The following is a 15655-nucleotide window of genomic DNA, read 5'->3' on the forward strand; positions in this document are numbered from 1 at the left end:
ACTGAACCATCTCATTTGCTGCTAAGCCAATTTCATGAATGGAAAGCCTTAGAACAGTATGGATGCAGGTCACTTGGTTTCTCTCCATTCTTTGTGATTCAAAATGGAATGAAGGAGACATGGGAATCAGTCGTCTTTCTGATGTTCTTTTACGAATGTGTGCAGCAGGAACTTTGTCTATGGCTGCCAGATGTAGAAGTGTAGGTGCAATCCTGGTCTCACATAGGTTGTTCCTGAACTTGTATCTCCCTGGGAGCAAATGGCTAGTTCTGCAAAGCCTCACGCTGGCCTAAGCACAGTCTCACAGGGGTAGAGGGTGATGGGTGGGGGGAATGTGCTTAGTTCATTTTCTGTGAATTAGGACAATGCAACACAAGAATTAAGTGGCATGTTCACAGGTAGTGTCCTGGTCATCTTGTTAATGCTGCAACAACTCACTGTGATACAGAATGTCATGCCTCGCATCCACTGTGTGTCATAGCATGTGGCATTGCTCTATTGCTATGTAAGGTTATGCGATCCTACACCATTTCTTTTAGTTGTCATAATAGTACTCTCAATTTTTGTTTGTTTGTTTATGAGACAATGTCTAACAATGTGACCCTAGATAGCTTAGAACTCTCTCTGTAGACCAATCTGGTCTAAAACTCATAGAAATCTGCCTGGTTCTGACTCCTGAATGCCAGGATTAGAGGCATATGCCACCACGCCCAGGCGTATTTATTTTTGACGTGATTTCTAGCCTGCCTGCCTCAAACTCACTGAGCAGCTGAGGATGACGTCCTGCTTCTGCCTCATGAACACTGGGATTATTATTATGCAGTGCTTGGAATTGAACCCAGGGTTTGTTGCACCCTAGGCAAGCACTCCATCAGCTGAGCCATACCCCAAGTCTAAGGGCATTAGAATTCTTAAAGACAAAGAAAATAAAATGTAAAAGCTAGGGAGGTGGCTCAGCTATCCACCCTGCAGCACAAGGATCTGAGTCTGCATCCCAGCATACACGTAAAAGTTGAGAGTAGAGTGAACCAGGAATCCTAATGCTGAGGAGATAGAGATGGGAGAATCCCAAGGCTTGTTGGCTTTGTAAGTCAGCAGACTCAGTTTCAGTGCAAAAGCCTATTTTAAAAGAAGATAAGGTGGATGGGGCTGGACAGAAGGCTTGGCAGTGAAGAACACTAGTCGCTCTTGTAGAGAGCCCAATTTCAATTCCCAGTACCTACGTGACAGTTCAAAACCATCCAAGCTTCAGTTTTGGGGAATCTTCTGACTTCCCCTCTCACCATATACCCAGGTGGAGTACATACATATATGTAAGCAAAAGACTCACACACATAAAATAATCAAATAAAAAGATGAGCCAGGCGGTGGTGGCACATGCATTTAATCCCAGCACTCAGGAGGCAGAGGCAGGCAGATCTCTCAGCTTGAGGACAGCCTGATCTACAGAGGGAGTTCCAGGACATCCAGGGACACACAGAAAAGTCCTGTCCTTGAAGAAAAAAAAAGGTAGAGTAGTTTAAGATGAAACCCAGCGCCAATCTCTGGCCTTTAATGCATGTGTATATACATATGCACAGTTATACCCACAAAAACATATTCATACATATACCACAAACCACACACACACACAAAAGACAGAGAGAAACTTAGGACTGGGTGTAGCAACACATGCTTTCAATCTCAGCATCCTGGAGGTTGAGGAAAGAAGAGCGAGAGAGTTTGAGGCCAGTTTATGGAACAGGTTGAGATTCTCTCTCTCTCTCTCTCTCTCTCTCTCTCTCTCTCTCTCTCTCTCTCTCTCTCTCTCTCTCTCTCTCTCCCTCTCCCTCCCTCTCCCTCTCTCTCTCTCTCTCTCTCTCTCTCTCTCTCTCTCTCCCTCTCCCTCCCTCTCCCTCTCCCTCTCCCTCCCTCTCTCTCTCTCTCTCTCTCTCTCTCTCTCTCTCTCTCCCTCTCCCTCTCCCTCTCCCTCTCCCCCCCCCCTCTCTCTCTCTCTCTCTCTCTCTCTCTCCCTCTCTCTCTCTCCCTTCCCCCCCTGTGTGTGTGTGTGTGTGTATGTGTGGTGTGTGTGTGTGCCCCTTCTACCCTCCATATGCAGCAGGAAAAAATAAACAGAAATTAAATGATACATCACACGGGGTACCTATCATAGCTGGCAAGTGGCAGGGTCAGGGGTTCATACAACCAAGTATTCCATATTTCAAAGCCTGTATTTTTGAAAACCATGCTATTCTGATAAGCTCCGTATCATTCACATTTGAAACTGTCAACACACTGGATAAAGTATCAACTTATCAGGGTGATACTGCAGTATTCTCCTTCCATGCTGTACTACCAGCTACTGAGGAGGGGGCAGCCACTGTCTTCAGTTGTATACATGTTGGTGAGCCCACCAAGCTCCAATTGTTCCACACTCACGGTCACATAACCCTAGTTAAATGCAATGAATTTTGTCATAAGACAAAACAGAGTGATATGAATATGGAGTTGGGATTCAGGGGGCTGAGGGTTGGCAGGGGTAGTCAGAGTATCCAGAATGCATTTTATACATGTATAAAATGTCATAGAACAAATTACACTAACAAAAAGAACAAATTCCGTTTTATGATTGTTGTAAGCCAGCCCGAAGCCTACATGAACCAGGTACACCTGAGAGGCAGGCTGGGGCTGAAAGAGACTAGACTGCAAGAAAAGATAATGAAGCCAAGACAATTTTTCTCTCATCAAGGCCCAAAGTTTACTAAGAGTCTGTGCTTATAAAGGGGGAAGGCCCATCCCCCGCCAATCCATTCTTGATGCCTGCTGCCAGCCTGTAGGTGGATCTGCCAGATGCCTTCTCTGGAATAGCCTCTCAGCAGGTAGCAGTGTCTTGGAGAAGAGCAGTGGCAGGTGACAGAACAATAGAGCCGTCTAGGTCGGAAGGCTCCACCACAGGTGAACTCATTCTCAGTGGCAGCAAGGTCAAAGTCTGAATCAGCCTGCTCAAGGCTGGGGGAGGCTACATCTCCTCCCTGATTATATAATAAAAATAGCTGGACAGAGACATAAAATTTATTTATGCTCCATAGTCCTGCCTGGGAGATTTCCTAGGCTGGCGGCTGCGCCTAGCCTAGGAAATCTCAGATTTTCCCGAGCCATTCTTATCCATCAAGGAGAATATATGCAGCTTGTTTGTGTTTATTTTGCACAAACATGGCTCTGTGGTGTATTATTAACAAACCACGGCCTCTTGGCATATACCTCTGTCTTAGATTGATATGGCTCTGAAATCTGGTTGCCTGTCATTGGCTGTCTGGCCCTCATAGCACACCTTGTTCCCAAATCAGACCAAAGCCACAATATATGCTTAATATGCTTCTTCATATTGATGATTTTCTGCCATCTGCGCTTGCGGGAGGCGAGGATGCATGCTTGCTGAATTCAGGCCATAAGGAGAGATGGACCTGCTTGAAAAACAAAGTTGAGATAGTTGAAAAGCAGCAGGATAAAAGCTTCTTTGTGGAAGCCCAGGTACTTTATTCAGTTGCAAATTAGCAAAGATGAAGCTCAGACCTCCAGGTGTGGGGGAGCTGGCTTTGAGAATTAGCAGAAAGGCTATTTCTCATGTAAATAGGATAAGTTCCAAGTTAACTCTGCTAGGTAATTAAGACTTTTAGCTATCTTCAATAGGAATCTCTAATATTGAAATTATTACTAGACCAGTCCAAGATTGAGTTAGAATAACTGGTCACATCGAAGGAAAGAGAAGAATCATTATAACTCTTTCTTATGACTAATCTTTCTAAGTCAGATTCCACAGTCTCTAATGTTCTATGTCCCATAAGGTTAATAAGCTTGAAGCAAGGCACCTTATCTTGTCCAATCTGGGACAAAGGCAAGCAAAGGTGGGTCAAAAACATATACCCAATTCAGCTTTCTTGTCACCACAGTCAGGGCACTCAGTGAACTCACAGGTCAGCTTGTTACACGAATCCTTCTGACAGTTGTCATGCTTCTGCAGCATTCTGTGGAGAGAACCTAAGCTTGCCCCTTTCCCCAATAGGGTAGCTGTTCAGGATCAAGCCATATGCCAATAAGTAGATCCTTTTCATCTCACCTAGACATGATTATGTCTAGTTTTAAGATACTATAAGGCATTTATTAAGTTCTTTGACATCCAAATTTCAAAATTCTTAAAATAAAAATATGATATAAATAATGTGCATGGGGATATAATTCCTCCCCTTCTTTGTTTTTTAAGAAGCTATAGTTTAATACCTTGTCTTTGAGAATTACTAAATTGTTGACAAAACATCTCAAGTACTTGACTGTTATAGTCAGTTTTAATATAACATGGGCAGTGACTAATTACACTTTCAGTTGTTTCTCTTGAAGAGTGGTTGTAACTAGAAGGCTTGAAAAGTTATGAATAGTCACATGTGCATAATTTATTTATTAATCAGAAATAAGAGTATTCATTTGCAGCAATTGATTAAGTATAAGTCCTTAAGAATTAACACCATTATGTGGAAACAGGTAGAATCTGAGGACACCAAGAACAAACTTTTTTCAATTTGACATGCACATTCTCTAAAAATACCAAAATATTATCCCAAGCCATTACTGTTTTGAATATATAAAGGATGACATTATTCTTATGTAAGGCCTGTAATTTGCCTGAGATATAAATCCAGCATGGCATTTCCTTAAGGGGTCTTAAGTATTACCAGTAGATTAAGTAGATTACCAGGGTCCAGGTAATCTAGAACAATTTATTAAATGTCCAAAAACAGTCTTCTAAAAAGAGCAGCATTTTTTCTTAGGAGTTATATATGCATAAACCAAACTATAAATTTGAGAATTTATAGTATCTGAGGGATGAACAATTTAAAGCAATTGTAAGCTCTGAGAAATATATTGATAAATATACAAATTAAAGCTTGATTATTCAATATTTTAAAACACCATCTGCAGCACACAATTTAATTATCTGTGCTGAAGCAGGAGGAAACTCAAAAGAATAAGCCTGTGATCCAATTCACATATACTTTTCTCCCATAGATGGGCTGTTTTTAAACACAGTAAATGGAAAGCATGCATGAATGAATTTATGGAAGGTACAAAAGCATGCATAAAAACAATTTTTAACTTATCTTTAGGATAGTGATTATCAATTTTATTTAAAAGGATGATATGCAATAGGCCAGATATCAATATTCTGCAATAACCAATTTAATTGCTGTTTGGAACAAGGAACAGACACTTTGTCAGGGTTTTTTTTTTCTTTTCTTTTTTTTTCTTTTTTTTTTTTTTTTTTTTTTTTGGTTTTTGAGACAGGGTTTCTCTGTATAGTCCTGGCTGTCCTGGAGCTCACTTTGTAGACCAGGCTGGCCTCGAACTCAGAAATCCGCCTGCCTCTGCCTCCCGAGTGATGGGATTAAAGGCATGTGCCACCACGCCTGACTTGTCAGGTTTTTAAGACAATTTTTTGTTATAGGTTTTTTAAAATATATGAATTTATCTTACAATTCTTTATTAGCACCACAGCAGCCTTAATAGGATGTTAAAACTTTGCTTTGAGGCAAAGAAAGATGATTTTACAGTAATGTTTTCTCTTGCCAAAGAATTGCTGTGGGCACATTTAATAACCATAACTAAAATAAGCGGCTAATATTTAATTACCATTGATTATAATTGATAACAATTATAAAAGGTTTCTTTATTTTCTGGAAAGCTTTTTGTTCTTTACCAGTTAATTTGTGTCTCTCAAGATAACATCCGACAAAGGTTTAAGTCACTTTAAGACCTTAAGGTGAGGCCTTAGCCAATTAACATCTCTTGGAAGCTTTTGAAAATAAAATTTTGAAGCAAATCAATTTTTCATTCTTAGATTTTCTGTACCACAATTTTCTAGTATAACTAAAACCCTAAATATTATAAAGATATTGCCTCTGAATCTTTTCTGGAGCAGCTACTCCCCAGAATTTTAAAGCTTATTGTGTGAGAGCAAAGATTTGAAATAAACTTCTCTTGAGAGGCATTAGCTAATAAAATACTTTCCACTTAGGAAACAATATACACTGAAAGATTCAAACTCTTAGCTTCTTGTATAGAAGCAGAGACAATAAAATTTTTTCTTACATAATGTAAAGCTATATTAGCCATACCTAGAGGCAAAATTTTCCAGTGATCACCAGTTCACTAGAAGCAAACCCTTTATGATTATCAGAATGCAAAGGAAAAAACAAACTTTTAAGTCTATAATAACATTACATGAAGTAGGCAAGCCAGATTGTAATGCCTTTATAAGTTCTACAGTCTGATTGACCCTTTATAAACTTTGAATTTGAACTTTATTTAGAACAACATCTGGATAGATCTGCAACAGTGTTCTTTTAGCTAAAAGAAAATTCCCCTGGAGGCAGGGAGAGGCAAGTTTCAAAAACTTCCTTAGGCACCTTTTGCAAAACAAAGAAAGTCACACAAGCCCCACAGAGGCTGCTCTGAGCTTTGTTCCTCTTGCCATGAGGACAGATTTTAGAATTTTTAAGTTTCTTTTGCAATATTAGACTATAACTACAACTTTGGGAAAGCAAAACCCAATTTTTAAAATCAATATTAAGAAGCATTACTATCATGTTACAAAGTTTGGCTGCCAATTTATACCTATGAATGCACGACAGTGCAAATTTTAATGCTTCATTAAAGAGACATTGGTTTAAATCTTATCTTTAAGTCTACCTTTTAGGATAACAATCACATTAAATATTATCTCAACTATAAGTATCCTTAGAGGCCTAGTTTTTTGGCCTGCTTTATGCCACATGTTTAAAGACTCCAACCCCGAGTTACCAATGTAAAGCTGTCTTGCTACCAACGTTACACCTTTTAAATCATACCCAATAATTTACAAGTTAATATTCTATGATGAAGACACGCAGAACATATTATACCTTTAAGACCAGTAAAAAAAAAACAAATTAAGTGGCTACAGGAATCTTATAAATTTAGACCAATCAAAGAATTTTAATTTTTCTAGCTATATTTATGAGGTGAAAAAGCACTTTGTCATTTGCTAAGCACAATAATCACGATTGCAGACAATTTTCTAGGAAAAAACCAACTAACAGCTTTTTTGCCTTAAAACTAAGAAGCTGCAGACTCCTTTTCTTTAAAAGCAGTTTTTTTCAGCAGTGGCTCCCCTGCTGTGCCTGATTCTTGGCTAAAGTGTGGGCCACTCTCGGGCTTTGCTGAACCAGCAGATAAAGTCTTAGCCATTTTTTATTTTCCAACATGAAACACAGAACATTCAGTCATTCAGACAACGAAACAAAACACACATGGATTGACACATAAATGTATTGGTGCACCAGACATTAGACAACACAAAGAGGGCAGAGAACTTCTGGTGTAGGGGCCAGAAAGAATAACACAGGGCATCCCCTGATTTCTCTCTGTCTCTGGGAGAATTTCAAAATCCATTTTCCTTTATTTTATTTTATTTTATTTTATTTTATTTTTTAAATCTTATTCCTCTAGCCTGATGCAGTTCTTGACTACAGACAACCGCCTGATTTATTATTTTAAAACCTATTCCTCTCGCCTGAAGCAGCTCTTGAAAGCTGTGGACAACCACCTGATTCGAAGTTTCTAGTTCCATACGCTGCTAACCTAAGTGGATCCAGCACTGGGTTAGCACTGTTCCAAACTTAGCCCGTATCCTACCACACCTCCAGCAACACTTTAAAAAATGACGTTTAAAACTAGTGCTAGCATAAATACCTGTTGCTCACTGTGCCCGATACAATCTTCTTTTTTCTTTCCTTCTAGTGGAGCTCCACACAAGATAGTGATTCCCTCAGTGTTTTCCCGCCATTTCCAAGATCCCTGGTTCAGGGCACCAATCTGTTGTAAGCCGGCCCATGACCTACATGAACCAGGTACACCTGAGAGGCAGGCTGGGGCTGAAAGAGACTAGACTGCAAGAAAAGATAATGAAGCCAAGACAATTTTTCTCTCATCAAGGCCCAAAGTTTACTAAGAGTCTGTGCTTATAAAGGGGGAAGGCCCATCCCCCGCCAATCCATTCTTGATGCCTGCTGCCAGCCTGTAGGTGGATCTGCCAGATGCCTTCTCTGGAATAGCCTCTCAGCAGGTAGCAGTGTCTTGGAGAAGAGCAGTGGCAGGTGACAGAACAATAGAGCCGTCTAGGTCGGAAGGCTCCACCACAGGTGAACTCATTCTCAGTGGCAGCAAGGTCAAAGTCTGAATCAGCCTGCTCAAGGCTGGGGGAGGCTACATCTCCTCCCTGATTATATAATAAAAATAGCTGGACAGAGACATAAAATTTATTTATGCTCCATAGTCCTGCCTGGGAGATTTCCTAGGCTGGCGGCTGCGCCTAGCCTAGGAAATCTCAGATTTTCCCGAGCCATTCTTATCCATCAAGGAGAATATATGCAGCTTGTTTGTGTTTATTTTGCACAAACATGGCTCTGTGGTGTATTATTAACAAACCACGGCCTCTTGGCATATACCTCTGTCTTAGATTGATATGGCTCTGAAATCTGGTTGCCTGTCATTGGCTGTCTGGCCCTCATAGCACACCTTGTTCCCAAATCAGACCAAAGCCACAATATATGCTTAATATGCTTCTTCATATTGATGATTTTCTGCCATCTGCGCTTGCGGGAGGCGAGGATGCATGCTTGCTGAATTCAGGCCATAAGGAGAGATGGACCTGCTTGAAAAACAAAGTTGAGATAGTTGAAAAGCAGCAGGATAAAAGCTTCTTTGTGGAAGCCCAGGTACTTTATTCAGTTGCAAATTAGCAAAGATGAAGCTCAGACCTCCAGGTGTGGGGGAGCTGGCTTTGAGAATTAGCAGAAAGGCTATTTCTCATGTAAATAGGATAAGTTCCAAGTTAACTCTGCTAGGTAATTAAGACTTTTAGCTATCTTCAATAGGAATCTCTAATATTGAAATTATTACTAGACCAGTCCAAGATTGAGTTAGAATAACTGGTCACATCGAAGGAAAGAGAAGAATCATTATAACTCTTTCTTATGACTAATCTTTCTAAGTCAGATTCCACAGTCTCTAATGTTCTATGTCCCATAAGGTTAATAAGCTTGAAGCAAGGCACCTTATCTTGTCCAATCTGGGACAAAGGCAAGCAAAGGTGGGTCAAAAACATATACCCAATTCAGCTTTCTTGTCACCACAGTCAGGGCACTCAGTGAACTCACAGGTCAGCTTGTTACACGAATCCTTCTGACAGTTGTCATGCTTCTGCAGCATTCTGTGGAGAGAACCTAAGCTTGCCCCTTTCCCCAATAGGGTAGCTGTTCAGGATCAAGCCATATGCCAATAAGTAGATCCTTTTCATCTCACCTAGACATGATTATGTCTAGTTTTAAGATACTATAAGGCATTTATTAAGTTCTTTGACATCCAAATTTCAAAATTCTTAAAATAAAAATATGATATAAATAATGTGCATGGGGATATAATTCCTCCCCTTCTTTGTTTTTTAAGAAGCTATAGTTTAATACCTTGTCTTTGAGAATTACTAAATTGTTGACAAAACATCTCAAGTACTTGACTGTTATAGTCAGTTTTAATATAACATGGGCAGTGACTAATTACACTTTCAGTTGTTTCTCTTGAAGAGTGGTTGTAACTAGAAGGCTTGAAAAGTTATGAATAGTCACATGTGCATAATTTATTTATTAATCAGAAATAAGAGTATTCATTTGCAGCAATTGATTAAGTATAAGTCCTTAAGAATTAACACCATTATGTGGAAACAGGTAGAATCTGAGGACACCAAGAACAAACTTTTTTCAATTTGACATGCACATTCTCTAAAAATACCAAAATATTATCCCAAGCCATTACTGTTTTGAATATATAAAGGATGACATTATTCTTATGTAAGGCCTGTAATTTGCCTGAGATATAAATCCAGCATGGCATTTCCTTAAGGGGTCTTAAGTATTACCAGTAGATTAAGTAGATTACCAGGGTCCAGGTAATCTAGAACAATTTATTAAATGTCCAAAAACAGTCTTCTAAAAAGAGCAGCATTTTTTCTTAGGAGTTATATATGCATAAACCAAACTATAAATTTGAGAATTTATAGTATCTGAGGGATGAACAATTTAAAGCAATTGTAAGCTCTGAGAAATATATTGATAAATATACAAATTAAAGCTTGATTATTCAATATTTTAAAACACCATCTGCAGCACACAATTTAATTATCTGTGCTGAAGCAGGAGGAAACTCAAAAGAATAAGCCTGTGATCCAATTCACATATACTTTTCTCCCATAGATGGGCTGTTTTTAAACACAGTAAATGGAAAGCATGCATGAATGAATTTATGGAAGGTACAAAAGCATGCATAAAAACAATTTTTAACTTATCTTTAGGATAGTGATTATCAATTTTATTTAAAAGGATGATATGCAATAGGCCAGATATCAATATTCTGCAATAACCAATTTAATTGCTGTTTGGAACAAGGAACAGACACTTTGTCAGGGTTTTTTTTTTCTTTTCTTTTTTTTTCTTTTTTTTTTTTTTTTTTTTTTTTGGTTTTTGAGACAGGGTTTCTCTGTATAGTCCTGGCTGTCCTGGAGCTCACTTTGTAGACCAGGCTGGCCTCGAACTCAGAAATCCGCCTGCCTCTGCCTCCCGAGTGATGGGATTAAAGGCATGTGCCACCACGCCTGACTTGTCAGGTTTTTAAGACAATTTTTTGTTATAGGTTTTTTAAAATATATGAATTTATCTTACAATTCTTTATTAGCACCACAGCAGCCTTAATAGGATGTTAAAACTTTGCTTTGAGGCAAAGAAAGATGATTTTACAGTAATGTTTTCTCTTGCCAAAGAATTGCTGTGGGCACATTTAATAACCATAACTAAAATAAGCGGCTAATATTTAATTACCATTGATTATAATTGATAACAATTATAAAAGGTTTCTTTATTTTCTGGAAAGCTTTTTGTTCTTTACCAGTTAATTTGTGTCTCTCAAGATAACATCCGACAAAGGTTTAAGTCACTTTAAGACCTTAAGGTGAGGCCTTAGCCAATTAACATCTCTTGGAAGCTTTTGAAAATAAAATTTTGAAGCAAATCAATTTTTCATTCTTAGATTTTCTGTACCACAATTTTCTAGTATAACTAAAACCCTAAATATTATAAAGATATTGCCTCTGAATCTTTTCTGGAGCAGCTACTCCCCAGAATTTTAAAGCTTATTGTGTGAGAGCAAAGATTTGAAATAAACTTCTCTTGAGAGGCATTAGCTAATAAAATACTTTCCACTTAGGAAACAATATACACTGAAAGATTCAAACTCTTAGCTTCTTGTATAGAAGCAGAGACAATAAAATTTTTTCTTACATAATGTAAAGCTATATTAGCCATACCTAGAGGCAAAATTTTCCAGTGATCACCAGTTCACTAGAAGCAAACCCTTTATGATTATCAGAATGCAAAGGAAAAAACAAACTTTTAAGTCTATAATAACATTACATGAAGTAGGCAAGCCAGATTGTAATGCCTTTATAAGTTCTACAGTCTGATTGACCCTTTATAAACTTTGAATTTGAACTTTATTTAGAACAACATCTGGATAGATCTGCAACAGTGTTCTTTTAGCTAAAAGAAAATTCCCCTGGAGGCAGGGAGAGGCAAGTTTCAAAAACTTCCTTAGGCACCTTTTGCAAAACAAAGAAAGTCACACAAGCCCCACAGAGGCTGCTCTGAGCTTTGTTCCTCTTGCCATGAGGACAGATTTTAGAATTTTTAAGTTTCTTTTGCAATATTAGACTATAACTACAACTTTGGGAAAGCAAAACCCAATTTTTAAAATCAATATTAAGAAGCATTACTATCATGTTACAAAGTTTGGCTGCCAATTTATACCTATGAATGCACGACAGTGCAAATTTTAATGCTTCATTAAAGAGACATTGGTTTAAATCTTATCTTTAAGTCTACCTTTTAGGATAACAATCACATTAAATATTATCTCAACTATAAGTATCCTTAGAGGCCTAGTTTTTTGGCCTGCTTTATGCCACATGTTTAAAGACTCCAACCCCGAGTTACCAATGTAAAGCTGTCTTGCTACCAACGTTACACCTTTTAAATCATACCCAATAATTTACAAGTTAATATTCTATGATGAAGACACGCAGAACATATTATACCTTTAAGACCAGTAAAAAAAAAACAAATTAAGTGGCTACAGGAATCTTATAAATTTAGACCAATCAAAGAATTTTAATTTTTCTAGCTATATTTATGAGGTGAAAAAGCACTTTGTCATTTGCTAAGCACAATAATCACGATTGCAGACAATTTTCTAGGAAAAAACCAACTAACAGCTTTTTTGCCTTAAAACTAAGAAGCTGCAGACTCCTTTTCTTTAAAAGCAGTTTTTTTCAGCAGTGGCTCCCCTGCTGTGCCTGATTCTTGGCTAAAGTGTGGGCCACTCTCGGGCTTTGCTGAACCAGCAGATAAAGTCTTAGCCATTTTTTATTTTCCAACATGAAACACAGAACATTCAGTCATTCAGACAACGAAACAAAACACACATGGATTGACACATAAATGTATTGGTGCACCAGACATTAGACAACACAAAGAGGGCAGAGAACTTCTGGTGTAGGGGCCAGAAAGAATAACACAGGGCATCCCCTGATTTCTCTCTGTCTCTGGGAGAATTTCAAAATCCATTTTCCTTTATTTTATTTTATTTTATTTTATTTTATTTTTTAAATCTTATTCCTCTAGCCTGATGCAGTTCTTGACTACAGACAACCGCCTGATTTATTATTTTAAAACCTATTCCTCTCGCCTGAAGCAGCTCTTGAAAGCTGTGGACAACCACCTGATTCGAAGTTTCTAGTTCCATACGCTGCTAACCTAAGTGGATCCAGCACTGGGTTAGCACTGTTCCAAACTTAGCCCGTATCCTACCACACCTCCAGCAACACTTTAAAAAATGACGTTTAAAACTAGTGCTAGCATAAATACCTGTTGCTCACTGTGCCCGATACAATCTTCTTTTTTCTTTCCTTCTAGTGGAGCTCCACACAAGATAGTGATTCCCTCAGTGTTTTCCCGCCATTTCCAAGATCCCTGGTTCAGGGCACCAATCTGTTGTAAGCCGGCCCATGACCTACATGAACCAGGTACACCTGAGAGGCAGGCTGGGGCTGAAAGAGACTAGACTGCAAGAAAAGATAATGAAGCCAAGACAATTTTTCTCTCATCAAGGCCCAAAGTTTACTAAGAGTCTGTGCTTATAAAGGGGGAAGGCCCATCCCCCGCCAATCCATTCTTGATGCCTGCTGCCAGCCTGTAGGTGGATCTGCCAGATGCCTTCTCTGGAATAGCCTCTCAGCAGGTAGCAGTGTCTTGGAGAAGAGCAGTGGCAGGTGACAGAACAATAGAGCCGTCTAGGTCGGAAGGCTCCACCACAGGTGAACTCATTCTCAGTGGCAGCAAGGTCAAAGTCTGAATCAGCCTGCTCAAGGCTGGGGGAGGCTACATCTCCTCCCTGATTATATAATAAAAATAGCTGGACAGAGACATAAAATTTATTTATGCTCCATAGTCCTGCCTGGGAGATTTCCTAGGCTGGCGGCTGCGCCTAGCCTAGGAAATCTCAGATTTTCCCGAGCCATTCTTATCCATCAAGGAGAATATATGCAGCTTGTTTGTGTTTATTTTGCACAAACATGGCTCTGTGGTGTATTATTAACAAACCACGGCCTCTTGGCATATACCTCTGTCTTAGATTGATATGGCTCTGAAATCTGGTTGCCTGTCATTGGCTGTCTGGCCCTCATAGCACACCTTGTTCCCAAATCAGACCAAAGCCACAATATATGCTTAATATGCTTCTTCATATTGATGATTTTCTGCCATCTGCGCTTGCGGGAGGCGAGGATGCATGCTTGCTGAATTCAGGCCATAAGGAGAGATGGACCTGCTTGAAAAACAAAGTTGAGATAGTTGAAAAGCAGCAGGATAAAAGCTTCTTTGTGGAAGCCCAGGTACTTTATTCAGTTGCAAATTAGCAAAGATGAAGCTCAGACCTCCAGGTGTGGGGGAGCTGGCTTTGAGAATTAGCAGAAAGGCTATTTCTCATGTAAATAGGATAAGTTCCAAGTTAACTCTGCTAGGTAATTAAGACTTTTAGCTATCTTCAATAGGAATCTCTAATATTGAAATTATTACTAGACCAGTCCAAGATTGAGTTAGAATAACTGGTCACATCGAAGGAAAGAGAAGAATCATTATAACTCTTTCTTATGACTAATCTTTCTAAGTCAGATTCCACAGTCTCTAATGTTCTATGTCCCATAAGGTTAATAAGCTTGAAGCAAGGCACCTTATCTTGTCCAATCTGGGACAAAGGCAAGCAAAGGTGGGTCAAAAACATATACCCAATTCAGCTTTCTTGTCACCACAGTCAGGGCACTCAGTGAACTCACAGGTCAGCTTGTTACACGAATCCTTCTGACAGTTGTCATGCTTCTGCAGCATTCTGTGGAGAGAACCTAAGCTTGCCCCTTTCCCCAATAGGGTAGCTGTTCAGGATCAAGCCATATGCCAATAAGTAGATCCTTTTCATCTCACCTAGACATGATTATGTCTAGTTTTAAGATACTATAAGGCATTTATTAAGTTCTTTGACATCCAAATTTCAAAATTCTTAAAATAAAAATATGATATAAATAATGTGCATGGGGATATAATTCCTCCCCTTCTTTGTTTTTTAAGAAGCTATAGTTTAATACCTTGTCTTTGAGAATTACTAAATTGTTGACAAAACATCTCAAGTACTTGACTGTTATAGTCAGTTTTAATATAACATGGGCAGTGACTAATTACACTTTCAGTTGTTTCTCTTGAAGAGTGGTTGTAACTAGAAGGCTTGAAAAGTTATGAATAGTCACATGTGCATAATTTATTTATTAATCAGAAATAAGAGTATTCATTTGCAGCAATTGATTAAGTATAAGTCCTTAAGAATTAACACCATTATGTGGAAACAGGTAGAATCTGAGGACACCAAGAACAAACTTTTTTCAATTTGACATGCACATTCTCTAAAAATACCAAAATATTATCCCAAGCCATTACTGTTTTGAATATATAAAGGATGACATTATTCTTATGTAAGGCCTGTAATTTGCCTGAGATATAAATCCAGCATGGCATTTCCTTAAGGGGTCTTAAGTATTACCAGTAGATTAAGTAGATTACCAGGGTCCAGGTAATCTAGAACAATTTATTAAATGTCCAAAAACAGTCTTCTAAAAAGAGCAGCATTTTTTCTTAGGAGTTATATATGCATAAACCAAACTATAAATTTGAGAATTTATAGTATCTGAGGGATGAACAATTTAAAGCAATTGTAAGCTCTGAGAAATATATTGATAAATATACAAATTAAAGCTTGATTATTCAATATTTTAAAACACCATCTGCAGCACACAATTTAATTATCTGTGCTGAAGCAGGAGGAAACTCAAAAGAATAAGCCTGTGATCCAATTCACATATACTTTTCTCCCATAGATGGGCTGTTTTTAAACACAGTAAATGGAAAGCATGCATGAATGAATTTATGGAAGGTACAAA

At 38.4% G+C, this 15655-nt stretch overlaps 3 long non-coding RNA genes across 3 annotated transcripts; all 3 read right to left on the reverse strand.

Annotated features, from left to right (window-relative positions):
• Positions 1-2712: 2712 nt before the first annotated feature.
• Positions 2713-4058, reverse strand: LOC147000582 (uncharacterized). Its single transcript, XR_015045744.1, has 2 exons — positions 3904-4058; positions 2713-3446 (listed from the first exon to the last, which is right to left on the reverse strand). It is a non-coding gene; the product is annotated as an uncharacterized LOC147000582 (long non-coding RNA).
• Positions 4059-7988: 3930 nt separating this feature from the next.
• LOC147000583 (uncharacterized) lies at positions 7989-9334 on the reverse strand. Its single transcript, XR_015045727.1, has 2 exons — positions 9180-9334; positions 7989-8722 (listed from the first exon to the last, which is right to left on the reverse strand). It is a non-coding gene; the product is annotated as an uncharacterized LOC147000583 (long non-coding RNA).
• A 3930-nt stretch (positions 9335-13264) lies between these two features.
• On the reverse strand, positions 13265-14610 carry LOC147000584 (uncharacterized). Its single transcript, XR_015045728.1, has 2 exons — positions 14456-14610; positions 13265-13998 (listed from the first exon to the last, which is right to left on the reverse strand). It is a non-coding gene; the product is annotated as an uncharacterized LOC147000584 (long non-coding RNA).
• Positions 14611-15655: the final 1045 nt, after the last annotated feature.

Source organism: Mus caroli, unplaced genomic scaffold, assembly GCF_978045245.1.
Source record: "Mus caroli unplaced genomic scaffold, Mus_caroli_1 scaffold_17, whole genome shotgun sequence".
NCBI lineage: Eukaryota > Metazoa > Chordata > Mammalia > Rodentia > Muridae > Mus > Mus caroli.